Below are 15,928 nucleotides of genomic sequence, written 5' to 3'. Positions count from 1 at the left end.
AGATTCTGTGGCTGTACCAAGACCAGAGTGTAAACATGCCAGTGGTAGCCACTATATTGACTTTCACGGCTCAGAAATGTTTTGAAAATGATCTCTAAGATTTGTATTAAATAAGGGAATTCTCAAAACTGTTAGCAAACCTTGCAGGGTGTTATTCTATCCGGGGATAGCCCTTGAGATTTTCAACCACTTGACTATGGCAATGAGAATGTTACTGCCACTGCGAGAGCAGGAACATTTCCAAAGCAACTGAGTGCGGTGTAGGTCAGTCTGTAATAGTGCTCAGCTCTTATAAGAGAGCTTTACACAGAGTGAGATTGTTTTTATTTTCAGCTGTTCCGTGGTTTGCTCATCTGGGAGTTTGTTTCCTTTTTTCCTGGATGAATCTGCAGTACGTTTTATGTCACGTCAAGGCTTTAACTTGTGTTCTGGTTTGTTTTATGCAAGTCTCTAAAGGCACATTGTAGCTACGGTTGGAGAAATCCACAGATATCACGCAGTGCTCCAAAGAGCTGCTGCGGAAATGTGTAGCATTTCTAAGAGCCATACAGCAAGATATGCGTGCAGGGCTTCCAACACCTGCCTTAGCAACGCCACTTCCTCAGCCACCTACAAGCTCCCTCTTACGTGACCACCTTTGTCAGCACAGGCAGGCGTGAAGAGTGCTGTTCTGCCTTCTCCAGGGCAGGCAGCAGAGCCCAGCAGACAGGCAGGAGAAGGTGCCCACCTGACACAGACCCGCCGTGGGACCTCCTCCGCTTCAGCTCTTTGCCTCTCTGCTTCTCCTCTAACCTTTTGGTCTGCCTTGACCATTCAGGCTTTAAGTTCCCTGGAAGAGGAGCCTGTCTCTCTGCATCTGCCCACTACAGCAGTATTTCTGTGGTCCCTGTCGTAAGACTTAGTGCAGCATGTTGACTGTTCCTTGCTATGGGGCAAGCTGAATGGGGGGATACCTTTCTTCTCCAAGTTCATTGGCAAACAAATACGAATCGTGATTTGAAGATGCCTTGCAAGGCTTCTTACTGACAATTTTGCGTCCTCATTCTTCGTAGCCATCGAGCATTGATTTAACATGTAGGCGTGCACCTCCACGACGGTGGGGTTTCATTTGCAAAGACCAGCAGAGCAAAAATATCAGAGCAAGGCATGGCTCTCTCCATCCCCATGAGATTTAGTGTGGCAAATGACTTAATGACTTAATTGGTATGTTCAGCTCTTGGTACAAAGACTTACATGAAAAAAGTGCTAAGATGCCCATAAAGAAATGAAGCCAACTATATAAATTATGATGAAAGGCATAATTGTAATCCTCCTGAATGAAGCCAATCACTGTAGGGCCTGATTTCCCATGGCTGCCTTGAATAATTTCCATGGGCAGTTGCTTCAGTAGCCTATGAAAGAAAATTACCTTGGTAAGTGAACGCAGCGTAATGCAATTTTACATGTTTCTATTTTACCATGTATTTATAATCGAGAGGAAATGTTAATGTTTATGAATTTCGCTTTGCAAAAACCTCTTGCTGAACTTGTAGCAGAGTTAGTGTTTTCAGAAACACTTTCCTCTAAATGGAGGATGAAGGTGAACACGCGTCCTTTCCCATCGATCTCACCGCCTACAGCCAGGAGAGCTTTGGCAATAAGAGGCACAAGGAAGGTAACGTATGAAAACACGCTCTGCTAGTTCTGCTGCTCTCAGACTATTTGTTACATAGCAGGACTGAGACTGGTTATTTTTAGCTGTCGCAAGGTATGCAAACAAAGGAATATCAGGATGTTGATTGGGAATCAGGAGATGTATCTCTGGATCCAAATGAAGAGGATCAGCCTGTGCTTCATGTGAATTGGGATGGTTTGGAGGCAGAGTCATACATATACACGATTTGCTCTGCGTTTGATTGACGCACAGCAATCAAACGTAAACTCATTTATATTTTAAAATCTGGCCTTTAATTGCCAGCCCACGTTTATCTATGTGTGTAGGCAGAAGGGAGAACTCTTCACCCAGCTGCATTTGGATGCTGGCTTTTGGGAGGGAAAGAATTACTAAGAGCTGCCTCCATCCAAGGCTGAAGCTCTTTTTGCACAAAGCCTTGTGCAAGAAGTCTCAAGCCTAAAGGGAATTGCTATCTTTCAGAAATCGTCTTCCATCTAGCTAATCCCTTTGCTCCATGAGCTATTTTGTCATGCCTCTAACTTTAAATACAGATTCACTGGGCTTTCTTGCTCCAGTTGCTATCCCAGGCTATCCTAAGGTTTTTTATTCAATTTTCCAACCTTTAAGTCCCGTCACACACAGATGCATTGCCCTTCCTAGTCACGTGTTAAAGTATAATTCATCTCTCTCTGACACACGTCTGCGCGCACGCGCGCAGACACACACACTCTTTTACTTCCTCCTCCAGAGACTCGGACTTCCTGCATTAGGTAGACAAAGCTGGTTTCATGAAGATGTTCTGCTAGGACCTGCATGACACTATGTCACCATCACCTCACACAGCCCAGCTCCAAACCTGTCTGAATCGTATTAAAGCCCAGGCCCACGGAGTTGAGTTGTGTGTCAGTAACATGAGGGGGAACTTATAGACCCTGAGAGCAAGGGAGAGATTGAGTCATTAATGATTTACCGTAAAGGGAAGGTTTGGAGATGACATGAAACTGTGATAACTTGGGGGGAGACCTTGTCAAAGACTGATTACTAGAAAAGCGAGGGAAATAGGGCCGTTCAGATCATCATCTGCATTGTTAGGGCAAGAAGAGGTTCATTCTGCCTTGGGGCTCAGCTGGTTTTCAGTCTAACAGCAAGAGATGGGTGCATTTTCAAAGAGTTTATTACACATTTAAATCCTTCTGGTTTGGTCAGTATTTCACTGGATTAGCAGAAACATGTACACCCTGGGATCACTGATGTTCGTAGCTGGCCTTTTAACCTTTGTGCGTTTAGTATCTCCTTTTTCTGTGCAAGTACCTGCTTTCTCTCTGAGATGCCATCTGTGCCAATAGCCTGGCTAATGTGTCTGCTGTGCAGGCTCTCAAGGAAATGCAGTAACTGCTCCACCACTCCGGGGCATTTCTAATTGTATGTCCCTTTGCTGATCCAGCCTAATATCCACGTGTTAACACCAGGTACAGCACAGGAAATCTCTCTCTTGACACGTGTATTGTTGATAACAGGCCTTTTTCTCAGAAGAGCTGAAATATAATAGAGTGAAATCTTCCAGCTGCTTTGGTGCATTTCTACCAGGCGATGCTGGAGATTTCAGCCTTTTCTTTCCCACACCACAGCCAAGCTGTTCATGGAGGTTTCTTTCCATTTCCAACTCAAAAGCATAAGGAATGTCCTTCCACTTGCTTGGCATGGCAGATACTGAAAAGAAAAATCAGAACGACATAAAAAATATATATTAAAATTCTCTGTCTGGGTGAAGGTCAGCACTGCTGAGTGCGGCAGAAACGAAAGGAGGGTGATCTCTGTGATACGGCTCATTAATGAATGGCGATATCCTTACCTTGTTCTTTTCTTTCTCAGATTAAATTAGAAGTGAATTGTTATATAAATTGGCAGAATGGGAAGGACAGATGAAGCTCTACACTGAGCAGTCTCGTCACTTGCATTGTTTTTAGGCAGAAAGTTAGGAGCTCTCCTAAACTGAGCAGGTGCTACCCAGGGAAGCCTTGTACAAGCACTTGCCTCTTATCGATATACTGGTCAGCCGCTGTCTTGCACAATAAAAGAAAAGAATCTTTAGATCTACAAAGGAGTGAAACAGCAGTCATTCAGGTGCCAGATCTCATCTTTCAGGCTTCTGGAGAGATGTTTATCTAGGTAATTTTATTTTTTAGGTTGAAATCATTCCTTTCATTTTTGATGGGTGATCCAGAAGTGGGGAAAGAAAACAACCATACATGGTTTTTTGGCTATCCCAGCCAAAAGCAGTACAAATACCAAAAGGAAACTTCCAGGGGAGCAGGGCACTTTCCAGAGATCGGGGAGTTGCTTTCACACAGGGCCTGGCTGGATACACCTCCAGTAAATAAGAAAAAGGGCTTTTGTTATGCACCATTTTTAGTAAAATTGATCCTCCTTCTTGGCAAAGATCAAAGAAATCAAATCTGGATGGGGAGATACTATGAGTCTGTTCACTCAGGTTAATTCCACTCACCTAATTCCCCATGGAACCTGGCAGCACCATTTCATCCACGTGGAAAATAAAGCATATAGTTATGTAACTTTGTGAATTCGGATGATGGAAGCTAATTCCATGTTTCCTATAATTTTTTTCATTGCCTTTGGCGGCCAACCAAAGTAAACGAACTGTCTTCTGATTGATTTTCTAAGAATAAACCTATTCTTCTGTCTCTGACTAAAGCCAGTTTAGTGCCCTGAGCTGTGAAGCCATCTGGAGGTAAAAGAGATCTGCTTCACACTTCCATGATTTTAGATGAGGGTGGTAGAGCACCACTTTTATACACATCTAGGCTGGCAGTGGTGTTTGCCTTTTTGCCAACCTCTCTGACTGTACTGGGCAGCCCCTCTCTCTGGCAGCACGGCGGCCCTCGGTGCTTTCTCGGGCACCACGCTCTCTCTTGGGCTTCCTTTCTCCTCGCCTGGTCTTGTGCTGGGCTTGGTCTGGCCAAGCTGTAAGACAAGCATTTAATTTTGAGGTCACACACTTACATTTGTGAATGCACTAGAGATTTTGCTGAACTTTATTCTTATGAAATGGCTCCCAATAGCTAGTAGCATTACAGTGAGCAACTTTTTAGTCACAGCCTAAACCACAACCTGGACTTTTCTCTCTGGCTTATTGTTTATATTTTGGCAAAGTATCTGAGCTGCCTTTTCCCAGCCTGCTTCCCTCTACCTGTTGGCTCCTGGCAAATTGATGTGGATCTGTTCAGCGCCACGGGCAAGCCTCCGGGGGGAGGGGAAGATTAATTGAAGACTTAATTTCTTCTATTTTCATTTGATTAGCTAAGTGGAAGAGCCATGAGTCCCTGCTTATGTGCCACTGGAGGCCTCGTGTCGGCCATGAATCACAGCTCCCAGCTGCCACAGTCTGGTTGCATGTCAGGTTAGTTATGATATTGTAGTAAATAATCTTGCAGGCAGAGCCCATCAGTTATAGCCCTCCACATGCAAGCTGCACAACTCGTTTTCCATCACTTACCCGAGACAGGAGAAAGATGAGAAAAAGGAGCTCAAATAAAAGTGGGATGGGTCAAGGGTTTAGGAATGTTTCTGGCAGAAGGGTTGGGAGGTAGGAACAGGACTGAAGGCTCCAGTTCTCCAACGGGCAGCAGCCAGCTGGAGCCAAAGGAGCTGAACTCATTGGCCAGCCTGTCTTGGGTACGGTAAATAAATCAAAGTGAGCAAACAATCGATAAAATGAAATGTACTTGCACAGACTCTTACAGGAAAGCTAGATAATCCCAAACCCGTGAGTGACCAGCAAACGAGGAAAAAGATTTTCCTTCTTCTCAGTCTTGACAGCCTAACGTCAAGCTTTTCGTATTGCCTTGGCACCACAATATCATACAGCTCTTGCCATTCCAGATTGTTGCAGATCAAAATTTCTTTTTGTGGCTTAATACTGTTCTATGAGTGCTTTGAACTAGTATTGGCCTAATCGATGCCCAGCTGGGACATCAGACAGCAGAGCAAAGCCATAAACATCACTACTGCATGCAGCGCGTGGTTTTCAAAAACCAGGGCTTTACTCAGTGCAACGTGAATACCAGAAGCCCTTAAATTTCCCCTGCCCCATTTTGCCGCAGGCCACTCATTCTCTCCGTTAGCAATTTATGTTGATTTCTTTCTGGTTTTCGTTGTTCTTATCTAAATGTTAGAGCCTGCTACATCACACAAAATATCTTATTGGTGTTTGCTTAGAGACAGGTGGAGGGGCAACGAGAAGATGCAGTGAGGAGTTGCCATCAGCTTCCCTTTTGTTATTAATTCTGCAACTGAATCAATTAGTCACTAGCATGTTGCGAACTTTTGACAAACTTCCTGCCACACTCGGTCTCCCGAGCTGTGTCTCATGCCTGGGGCTGGCACCCTTATAGGACACTTCCATTAAATTGACTGCTTTCATCTTCTGTGCATTGCCCAGAATCTTCTGGCCATGCTGGCCTGTGTATCCACTCCAGTGAGTGCTAAACATTTATTTTGGGCCCAGGAGGGAGCACAGGCTAGCCTTGGTTAGCTCAGTCTGATGACTGCAAACATACATGCACCGTATGCCCATAGTATCAGCCATCCCTTATACAACTCTTTTAAAATACCAACCACTGCAGCTTTCCGTACCTTTCTGCCCTTTTGCACTGCGGAGTGCATGAACTGGTCATGCATCCCGGGAAAAAGATTTTCCAAAGATTTATTTAAATCTGGCCACCAAGAGACCCTACCTGGCAACATTTTGCACCCTGGAACTCCCTCCTGCCTCCTGTTTTGTCCATTTGCTTATTTTCCCCATCAGCAGTCGGTACTTCACTGGAAGAGTGTTGCAACCCTCACTTGAATTCAAATCCTGGGGAGAGACAATGAGCACATACAGCCCCCATCCTTGAAGAAAAGGCAGGGACTCCAGCTGGCAAGAGAAATCCGGGCTGAGCGCTGCCTAAGGCTTTCTTGGAGATTTGGAGTAATTACAGGGAACAAAAAACTTCATACTTGAAAATGTCAAGCAGCGTTTATCTGAAATTCTCCCCAGCTAAGGAGAAATGAAAGAAGATGCAGCAATAAAAAGGAGGAAGGTCAAATCCTGCGGCCTGGAAACGCATCGGCTGGACTGCCTGCCTGCCAGCCTGACCCTCTGGGCCCTAACCCGTAAGCGCCATCCACCCCTCACTGGGGCCACAGAGGGGAATTAACACACTGACTTTCAGGGAATGTCTTACAATCAGCACTCTTACAAGTCTCCCTCTGCCTCAGTTTCGCCTTTCGGTGTGTGTAAGGCCAGAATCCCCCATTTATCCACGGACACCAGAAAAATGAACATCTGCAAAAAGGAGTGCAAGGCCGAAGTGTTCTACTTCCCTCCTCACTCAGAGACTTGTGGTTCAAGGCAACGGTGAGCCGAGCTTCAGACACCGAACGAAATGGGATGTGATGTACCCATGATGTATCTGGACCAAAAGGAAGTTGGGCATTGTGTCTTCCTCACATGGCAGCCAAGCCTCGGCTACCAGCCTGGCTGTGAAACAAAAAAGGAAAAGGTGATACAGAGTGACAGAAGGGAAATGTATTGCCAAGCTCCTCAGAGCATTCTGTTTGAAAGATTGTCTTGAAATGTATGAAATGGCCCAGTGCTTGTTACAGCCCTGACAGAATGCCGGGCATGAGGCAAAGCGGAATGGCAGCTAGCGCCGGTCTTTGCCAGTTGAGCCTGGTCACAGCGGGTAGTCGTGGGAGATTAACTCCCCCAGCCTGGGATGTCTCTTTCTGAAGAGTGAGAGCGAGCATGTCTGCGCTTACAGAACCCAATGGCACCAGGAATTTGGCTGCTCCGCAGACAGCAGCCTCCTCTTCCCTCCAGGGAATGATGTTTGGGCCCGTACTCAGCCACCCTTCTGCACAGGAGAGCCAAGCCGGGTGATCAGCTTGCTCCAGCTGCTGGTGGCCGGTCAGGAAGGACGGTACTCTTAGCCGGGGCTGGCACCCTGCGCACAGAGCTTTTTGAATCCTTACTCTGGCCTCAACAAAAACGCCTTTGGTTCGTGGTTTCTCCTCAGGCAAACGCAAAGATGTGCAAAGCTGTTTGTAAAAATGGACCTGGGCATCTGACATTTCGAGGCAAGCCCCATGTCAATCCGATCGGCTGTGGTTAGGGTCTGCGCGCCTCCTGATGCGCCCGACAGCCTGCAAAGGAGGCCAGGGACGTGCTGCGCTCCTCCTGCCCGGTGTTCCTCTCTCCTTGTCAGCTTCTGAGCAAATAAAGCCAGTTCTTGGATGGCAACTGCTGTGTGAAAATGCTGTGTTTTGCATATATCACCTCCCTACCGCTACCAAAAGAATCCACGGTGTTCATAAAAGCCTATTCACTCTTCCCACCCTGCACACCCTTTGCCTTATATTTGAGGAAGAATTGGGCTGCCTGAAATGGACAACTGAAGTGGGCGAATTCTGCAAACGCTGGCTGTGGCAGACTGAGTACCTGGAAGGTGTCTCAGACCGCGAACAGACATTGACTCGATCAAATAGCTGCTTGCTCATGTTCCAAAGCGGCAGGCGTGGCTGTGTGTTTGCTCCAGCCCAGGCATTTAAAGCAGACAGACCCAGGAGACTGCATCTCCCCAGCCCAGTTCCACCCCCAGGAGACCGAAGCTCAGGGGCAACAACACCCAGTGAAGAATACCATTCCTGAGGAGGGCTGCCTCATGCCATCCCGGATCAGGGAACAGCATCTCTGCCGATATGGAGGCAATCCCAGTTGCATGCACTGAAACCCAAGAGTGCAACACACTCCTTTTCAGGAGGAGGTATCTGGGGTTTGCGAGGTGCTTGAGCTCCACGTTGCCCAGAGTGTATAGCAAGAAAATTTTTAAATGGTAGTTACGTAGCAGGGGAGGTAGAGAGGATGTGGTATACACGCATCGCAAAATTATTTGATTTTTCTTTAGCAAATGTGTCTAGGTGCCATAATTACATCGACGCACTTCATACCACTGTGCTTTACTACCTGAGTGCACATTTGGGAGAACTGTATGTTCCTAGTATAGACACTCAGAGAAAGTCACGTTTGCTGCATTAATAAGACCATGAATTTCAAACTTACACAAAGAAATGTTGCAGTTAGGATCCCACATTTATTTTCTTTTATGTGAGTAATCTGAGTACCTCTTGATTGGATTTGCATACACAGTGGTACATTGTGTTTGCAGCAGGTATATTTGCATATGCAATTGAATTAATACGCTCCTGTAAGTGCCGTGATTACTGTGTGAATCTGGCAAGTATTTTTCTCTGACTAATAGAATTTCAGGCTTCCTGTCTTGTTGAATGGATCTAGCTGCTACAGGTCAGACGGAAGCAGTAACCAGATAGTAAGACGGAGGTGCATAATTGCATAATGGCAGCATAAGAACGTCTTGTCGAGCAAGAGCCCTGTTTTGGCAGATCCTGCCGACACAGATGTTTTGAGACAGTGCGAAAGACAGGGAAGAGATGAGCCAAGAGGGGATGCACATGAGTACAGCAATAAGCTGGAATAAACAATGTTTTTCGGTTATACAAAACCTCTAAAGCAGTGTGTGGAGGGGAGTCGATCTTTCCTGGCTCCTGTCACAGCAGCTTCCCCACTAAACCTCTTTGTCTTTGCTTGTAACTGCTCCCAGCCCATAATTGCGTCCCTTTGCCACTTCCAGCTCTGATGAAACAGTGGTTCTTCCTGCTAAAGGCTTTTCTTCGGTCACGGAGAAGACGGTCTCAGCATGGAAGGACGGTGGACAATTCTTTTTCATTTATTTAGCTGTGTTATGGAGCGCAAGGCATTGCTGTCCTGGCCACGCTGTGCTGCTGGTCACGGCACACAGGTATGGTAAAAGGTATCCTCGTCCCCAAGGAGTTACACTCTTCCCTGAAGGCCCTTCACCTGTCAGGTTTCCCGGCACCCTTGACAAGCCTTGGGTGAGCTGTCAGGTGGCAGAGAAAAAGCCCTCTGGAGAACATTGCAAATGCCCTTGGTGTTTCGCAGGACCTGAGCGCTGCTCTGCGTCTCTAACCTTGCAGCAAGCGACCGGTGGGGATTCCCCCCAGGATTGTCTCTCTTTCACTTCCAGCTTTACACAACAGAACAAATTCGCTGCCTCTGCCTTGTTGCGTGTTGCCAAGTGATAGCAGTTTTGGAGAAAATAAACACGTAGAAAAACAGACTGTTGAGAGGAGCCCAGAGGAGGTGGCAAACTTCATAAAGACAAACCTAATGAGCTGGAAGCTGGCAGAAAGGCAAGATTTTGCCAAGTTACAGTTACAATAATTTCAAATAAACAAGGTCTCTGCAGACAAGAGAGAAGAGTCTGCCTTGTTCCGTTGCACAGCAGGAACTTTAGAAGGATTTTTTTTTCCTTTTTGCTCAGAAGTTGAACTTTTCCCTGAAGCTTTGGTAGCTGTGGGCACGGAGACAAGTAACTGTTGTTTTATCTGTTGGAAACCACTATCACATCCTCCCTCACCTAACTTCTCTGTCCACAAAACATGCAGCCCCATTTCAGCAGAAAATTTATTGGTCTTCTCAGTACTTTTCTGCTTTATACTGCTAACAACTTTTGGAAGGTTATTTGTCCTTAAGTACTTACAATTCTTCCTCTGCAGGAGCATAATCAGTCATTATTAGCAGCAGTTTCAGAGTCTAATCATAAAGCTGTTATTTCTGCTTAATTCTAACCATGCTAAATATTAATTTGATGTTTAATCCCTCTGGTAACTGGCAATATTGTGCTGCTATTATTATTATTATTATTATTATTACTACTACTACTACTACTGCTGCTACTATTACTATTACTACTACTACCACCACTACCACCACTACTACTACTATTACTATTATTACTATTATTACTATTACTATTATTATTATTATTAATGTGACACAGCGAAAAACTAGCCCTGTAGTAACCATATCCTTATTTATTTACCATTGCGTACTTTTCAGTTTCTCTCTCTTGCCACCCTGTGTCATGCAGTCTCTCAGTGCAATGTACCCAAAAGAGCGTCCCATGTATACAGAGGAGTGGAAAGACACCGGGACCAAGGGACAGGGTGACGCTTTTAAGGAAGGAGCCTGGCAGGAAGGCTGGCAGTACAAAGGAGGGCACAAGCACGTGGTCCCACACTGTTGCAGCCCCCTGAGTTCTGGTGACTGCCTCAAAGAGCAAAGGGCTGAGAGCACAGAGTGCCAAGAGCTGGTGGGAGAAAACCTATGTCCCTGCTTCGCTTTTCTCTCTCTCTCGCTCCTGAACCGTCATCTAAATGGTTAGAGTTGAATTCTGATTTAATATCTATGATCATGGTTTGTGTGAAAAAATCACTCCAAACTCACTCTGGTTTTTTTCTTCCTCCACCGTCCTTTAAAAAAATAAAAAGAAAGGCCCCACAGCAAACCTGTTTCAAACATGAAGCAGCCATTTATCAAACCTTGCAAACCTCACCAATAGAGAAGTGACAAAGCCACTGCAGTAAATTTCACGGTAAAAGCAATTTACCAGGAATGCCATTATTAACAAGTAATTATCTGCTGTGATCAATACAGCCATTTTACAAATGAAACTTAAGAACCCCTTAATAACTGGTGAGGGAGCTGGTATCAATCAGCTACTGCAGGCTACACTCATACGTGAGGAATGCCATGATTTGCCCTAAAATGAGAGGCTACAAAGCTCTTTTTGCTGCGATGATGCTCTGAAGGTGTGGTCTGGTATTCTGTCCATCTTTGAAAAGTGAAAGACGGCAGTTGTGCCAGACACACCTTTCTTCACTGAATGCATTCCCTGCTGCTGCTCTGTAACATAAACACAGGAAGAGAGAAGGAACCACTGGGAGCACATTGCGTTTCATGCCGAGATGGGCCTCTAGTCAAGCCAAACCCCCCGGACCCCTCACCCTACAACTCAGTCCAACCTCTATTTCTACACATGTATTGACCTAATAGTCCTTTCTAATGGGAGCATCAATAGTCTGCCTTCTCCAGACACATTTAGTGAGAGATGAGGATCACTGTGACCTCTAAAGTGTAAACACCGAGCACGGAGGGTGAAAAGACCTCTTAGTGACTGTCCTTGCTTTATTATTTAGCACTCACTGTGCAAAACATGGCTATTTGTCACAGCCCCTTCCTTCTCCCTGCTCTATCATCATCTTTGAAATGAGTTACGAGGACACGTAGCTGTGAGGGCAGTGTTGACCCTGGGCAATGAGCAGCAGCACAGATCGATTCCCAGGGCCCTTTTGGGAGCTGCTGGTCCACGCCTGACCGTCAGCCAGCTACGCTTCTGTAGAGTATCTCTGATGCTCCAGCAAGCTGCTAAAATATTTAATCAGTATCTGACAGTCGTGCACCCTTGCTGCTATTTTCATTGCTATAACAACGAAAATTAATGCGGGAAATGTATGTGGGGATTTTCACATTTATTTTTACACGTGACTTCTACCTGAGGTTGAGAAAGAGCAGCCAAGACACATAGAGGTTGGCTCACCTGATTTGGACTTTGTTGCAATATTCAGGAGTCTGGTTTCCCGGCTGAGCAGCAATTCATTTACTATTTGGCAGATGGAAGATGAACCACCCGGACCATGGAAGGAATTTGCTCCTTCGATGGCTGGGAATGGGAATACAGCAGCATCTAGCACCTCATTTCATTCACTGTTCCAAAAATAGAGCCACTTTCTGATGGCAGCTCCCCTGATAGGCGACGCAGCTGCCTGGGATCCCTCCACCAACATTCTGGAGCTTCCGGACAGACCCCTCAGCTTCTGCCCATGCCCTCCTGCGTTTCCCCTGGTGTAAATGAGCCTCTGCAACCGAGAACCCACTGCTCCTCAGATCCTGATAAAACACTCTGGTAAATGGATGTCTCTCCTCCCGCAATTAAGACGGAAGGGGCAACAGTGCCATTTTGATTATTTTCAGTCTTGCTTTTTAGGACATAAAAGAGTTGGAATTAGGAGGGGCAGTGAAATGTTCGTATGGGTTATTACCCACAAGGTTGGTAGCAGAGTAGGGGGTACCTGTACACAGTTAGTAAAGATTTAAATCTCTTAGGGTCTGCCAGCGCCAGAGACTCAGGCCCTCTGCACAGGCGTGAAGCGTTCCTGCTGCCAGCAGCAGAGGTAAATGTGCAGCTGCTGCACCCCGTGAGCCACCCATGCTGCCAGCAGTGTGACGTGCAGGGTGTGTGCGTGATGACATGGGTGCGCAGAAATGCACAGATCACGCTGAAGGTGCAGGTGTGCCGCTAGTGCTGCAGAGCTGGACACTGGAGAGTAAATGAAAGCCAGCATGAAGCTTGCAAGCATCAGTTCCCTTCGTATGAATTATTATAGAGTCTTTGTTATGTGATTATATGGTAGAGTATTTCTTAACCAGAGAAGAAAAGGACCTCATTCCCAGCACTGCCTAAATTTTGAATGTATAACTTTGAAAGCTTAATCGTATTCTTTTCACAATGCCTTATGGTTTATATATATTTGGGGGTTTGTGGCTTTTTTGTATTCACTCGTTTTGCTGTCAATTTAAGCTTAATATTATTAAAATTGCTCTGGTTCACTCTGCTCAAAATTCTCCAGTTACAGTATTTTTTGGAAAGAAGTGCTAAGTCAATTTCTTTCTCCTCTTTTTTATTTGTCTCTAATGACTCATTAGATTAGCACCTTGGAAATTGCCAGCAGGAAGTAATAAGCCTGCTATCAGAAAAAGTCTTGCAGAAGCCAGCAGCAGGAAGTTTTGCAGGTTCAGGGCCGTGCATTGGACCTCTGGGCTGGGGAGCTGATCTTTTCTCAGGACATAAATACACTCCAGAGACATGTGACGTAACAGCCTTCCCCAGGAGGTGGTACGGGGCACAGGCCACAGTGGGCTAAAGACAGCATCCCGCAGCCTGTGCCCTTGCGCAGTGAGGGTCAAAGGCTTCTGCTCGCTTTGCAAGGCGAAGGGGGCGAATCGTCACTAGAGCCCCGCCGCCTTGCTCAGGGGATCTGTGTGTCACTGGCAGGACACAATGGAGCAAATTTGACTTCTGAAGGGAAGACTGGCAGGAGAGAGCCGCAAATGCCTGCAGGTGGGGGAGGTGGCAGGGCTGCTGGGATGCTCATTGCCCTCAGCTGGGGCAGGGGCTGCCTGGGGCCCTATAAAAGGCGAGGGGGAGGCTACTTCTCTTTCAGGCATGGGCTGAGCTGAAGGCAGAGGTGAGTGTGGTGGCTGTGGTGGTGTGTGCTCTGCAGGGCTGAGGTGGGTGTGGGGCCCTGCCGGGACGCATGGGGGCCGCCCTGCACCACCTGGGCTGGGGGCTGAGCCCCTGTTGCTGGTCCTCAGCTAGGCGCTGCACTGGGGATGGGGGAACGGGGCCTCCTGCCACCCCTTCGGTGCTTCCCACCTGCTCCTGCCACCCCACCCTCGAGTTCCTCCTGTCCCACGGCCAAAGGCTGCGACTCCGAGGGAGCCTGGCTGTGCCCCAGCAAGGTCTGTGCTGCCCGGCACTGCGGCTGGGAGCCGTCAGGAGCTGTGCTTCGCTGGGGCTAGGGGTCAGCCTCAGTGGTGGTGAGAAGGTGCTCAAAAGCTTTAATCAATGCTAAAAGGAAAAAAAAGGCACCAGGCACCTTATTGGTAGACAAATACTTCCCTGTCAGGAGGCAAACCTGACTTTGCAGAAATATGCAGTCGTACGCACTGTGGTTTCTGGCCTTGTGGAAATTTTTTTTTTGAGAGGGTGGAAATAATAGCATTCCTGTAACACCAGCTGCTACCCCTTTCCCTGGGGTGCTCGGGACAATAACCAGCTCTGCTCTGTGGAAAACATGACAAATGTCAAAAGTCTTTGTTTGTTGCCTCCCTTTCATTTCACAAAGATTGACAAATGTTGCTAGAATGAAAAGGAAGGAAACGAATCTGCTTACAAGCAAAGGCCGCCCTTGACTGCTGCGCTGAAACCTCACTGAATGCCGAATGCAAAGCCAGAGCTGACCCTGGGGCAGTTACGTTGTGGTAGCACACTGACTTGGGTGGTAAAGGGATAGGGGTGTCTGAAATTCATTTGTGCAGCTGCCTCTTTGCAGAGCACCTCCCAAAAGCATTTGTAAGAGCAGATACAGAACTTTTTTCTTCCTTGCCTGCGAACATGGGGCTGACTCATAACCTCACAGATGACAAAAGCAAAATTTTCCCTGGCATTGGGAAAAACGATGCTTTCTTGCATGTGCAAACCATCTCTCTGTAACACTGGGGATTCAGTAAGAAAAACAATCTTTAGCCTGAAATAACAGCAAATTTGTTCGGATGTTCTGTCAGGCGAGATCTGCTGGCAAGCTGCTTTTCAAAACTCAGTGTCTTTACGGAGTGAGTTAAATATGCGAGTAATGCTTGGTGTGTAACAGGAGTCTGGTAAATCGCCCCTTCTCTCGCACAGTTGGTGTCCATTGCAGAACAAGCATCGGTTGCATTACTGAATAGTCAAAACCTTTCAACACCTTCATGCAGCTTCGTACTTGCTTTAGCTGAAAGGCAACTCTGGTGAAGAACAATACAGCTGAGAAACACTGTAGCAAAGAAAGCTGTTGCGCTTAGGCTGCTGTGGGCCGTTTACAGCAGGCAGAAAAGTTCCCGTTCTGTGGCTGACAGCGTCGGCTTTTGAACACTTTGCCCGCCGGTTCATTAGCATTTAATCCGGCGCTCCCAGCGCAGCATAACGCTTCAGCGGGGTTTACTGAGTCGCATCCCCCGCACCGCTGCCGAGCTCGAACGGCTGGAAGGGCCGGGCGCGTCAGCCGGCAGCCCGCCGCTCGCGCCCGTCTCTCCCAGCGATCCGCCGCCGAGCTCGGCGAGGGGCAACAGCGGCCGGGGGCAGCAGGTCTCGGCGCCGCTCGCCGTTTGCCGGGGCTGCGTGGGGCCCGCCGGTCTGGGACCCTGCGGTGGAGTGGTGCGAGGCACGGAGAGGTGATCTGGGTGAAGGGATGCCCGGTGCCGGCCCTAGCGGCTAGGGCGGACTCGCCAGGGCTAGCTTTACGCAGCGCCTGGGAGACTGGCCGTGCTCCAGGCGGCAACTGAAGCCAGTTGCACGTGTGCGTTAGCATGGCACCTCGTGAGCTTCACAGCTACGCTGAGTTTTAAAACTGCCTCTTTGGCTCAAATATTAAAAATACCTGGCTTGGGTCTTGCTAAAATATATTTTTGACTGTTGCGGCGTCCAAAACGCGAGTCACAGATGGCAACTCGCT

This window comes from Calonectris borealis, chromosome 24, assembly GCF_964195595.1.
Source record: "Calonectris borealis chromosome 24, bCalBor7.hap1.2, whole genome shotgun sequence".
In the NCBI taxonomy this organism is placed as follows: Eukaryota; Metazoa; Chordata; class Aves; order Procellariiformes; family Procellariidae; genus Calonectris; species Calonectris borealis.
This window is presented reverse-complemented; position numbering follows the sequence as displayed.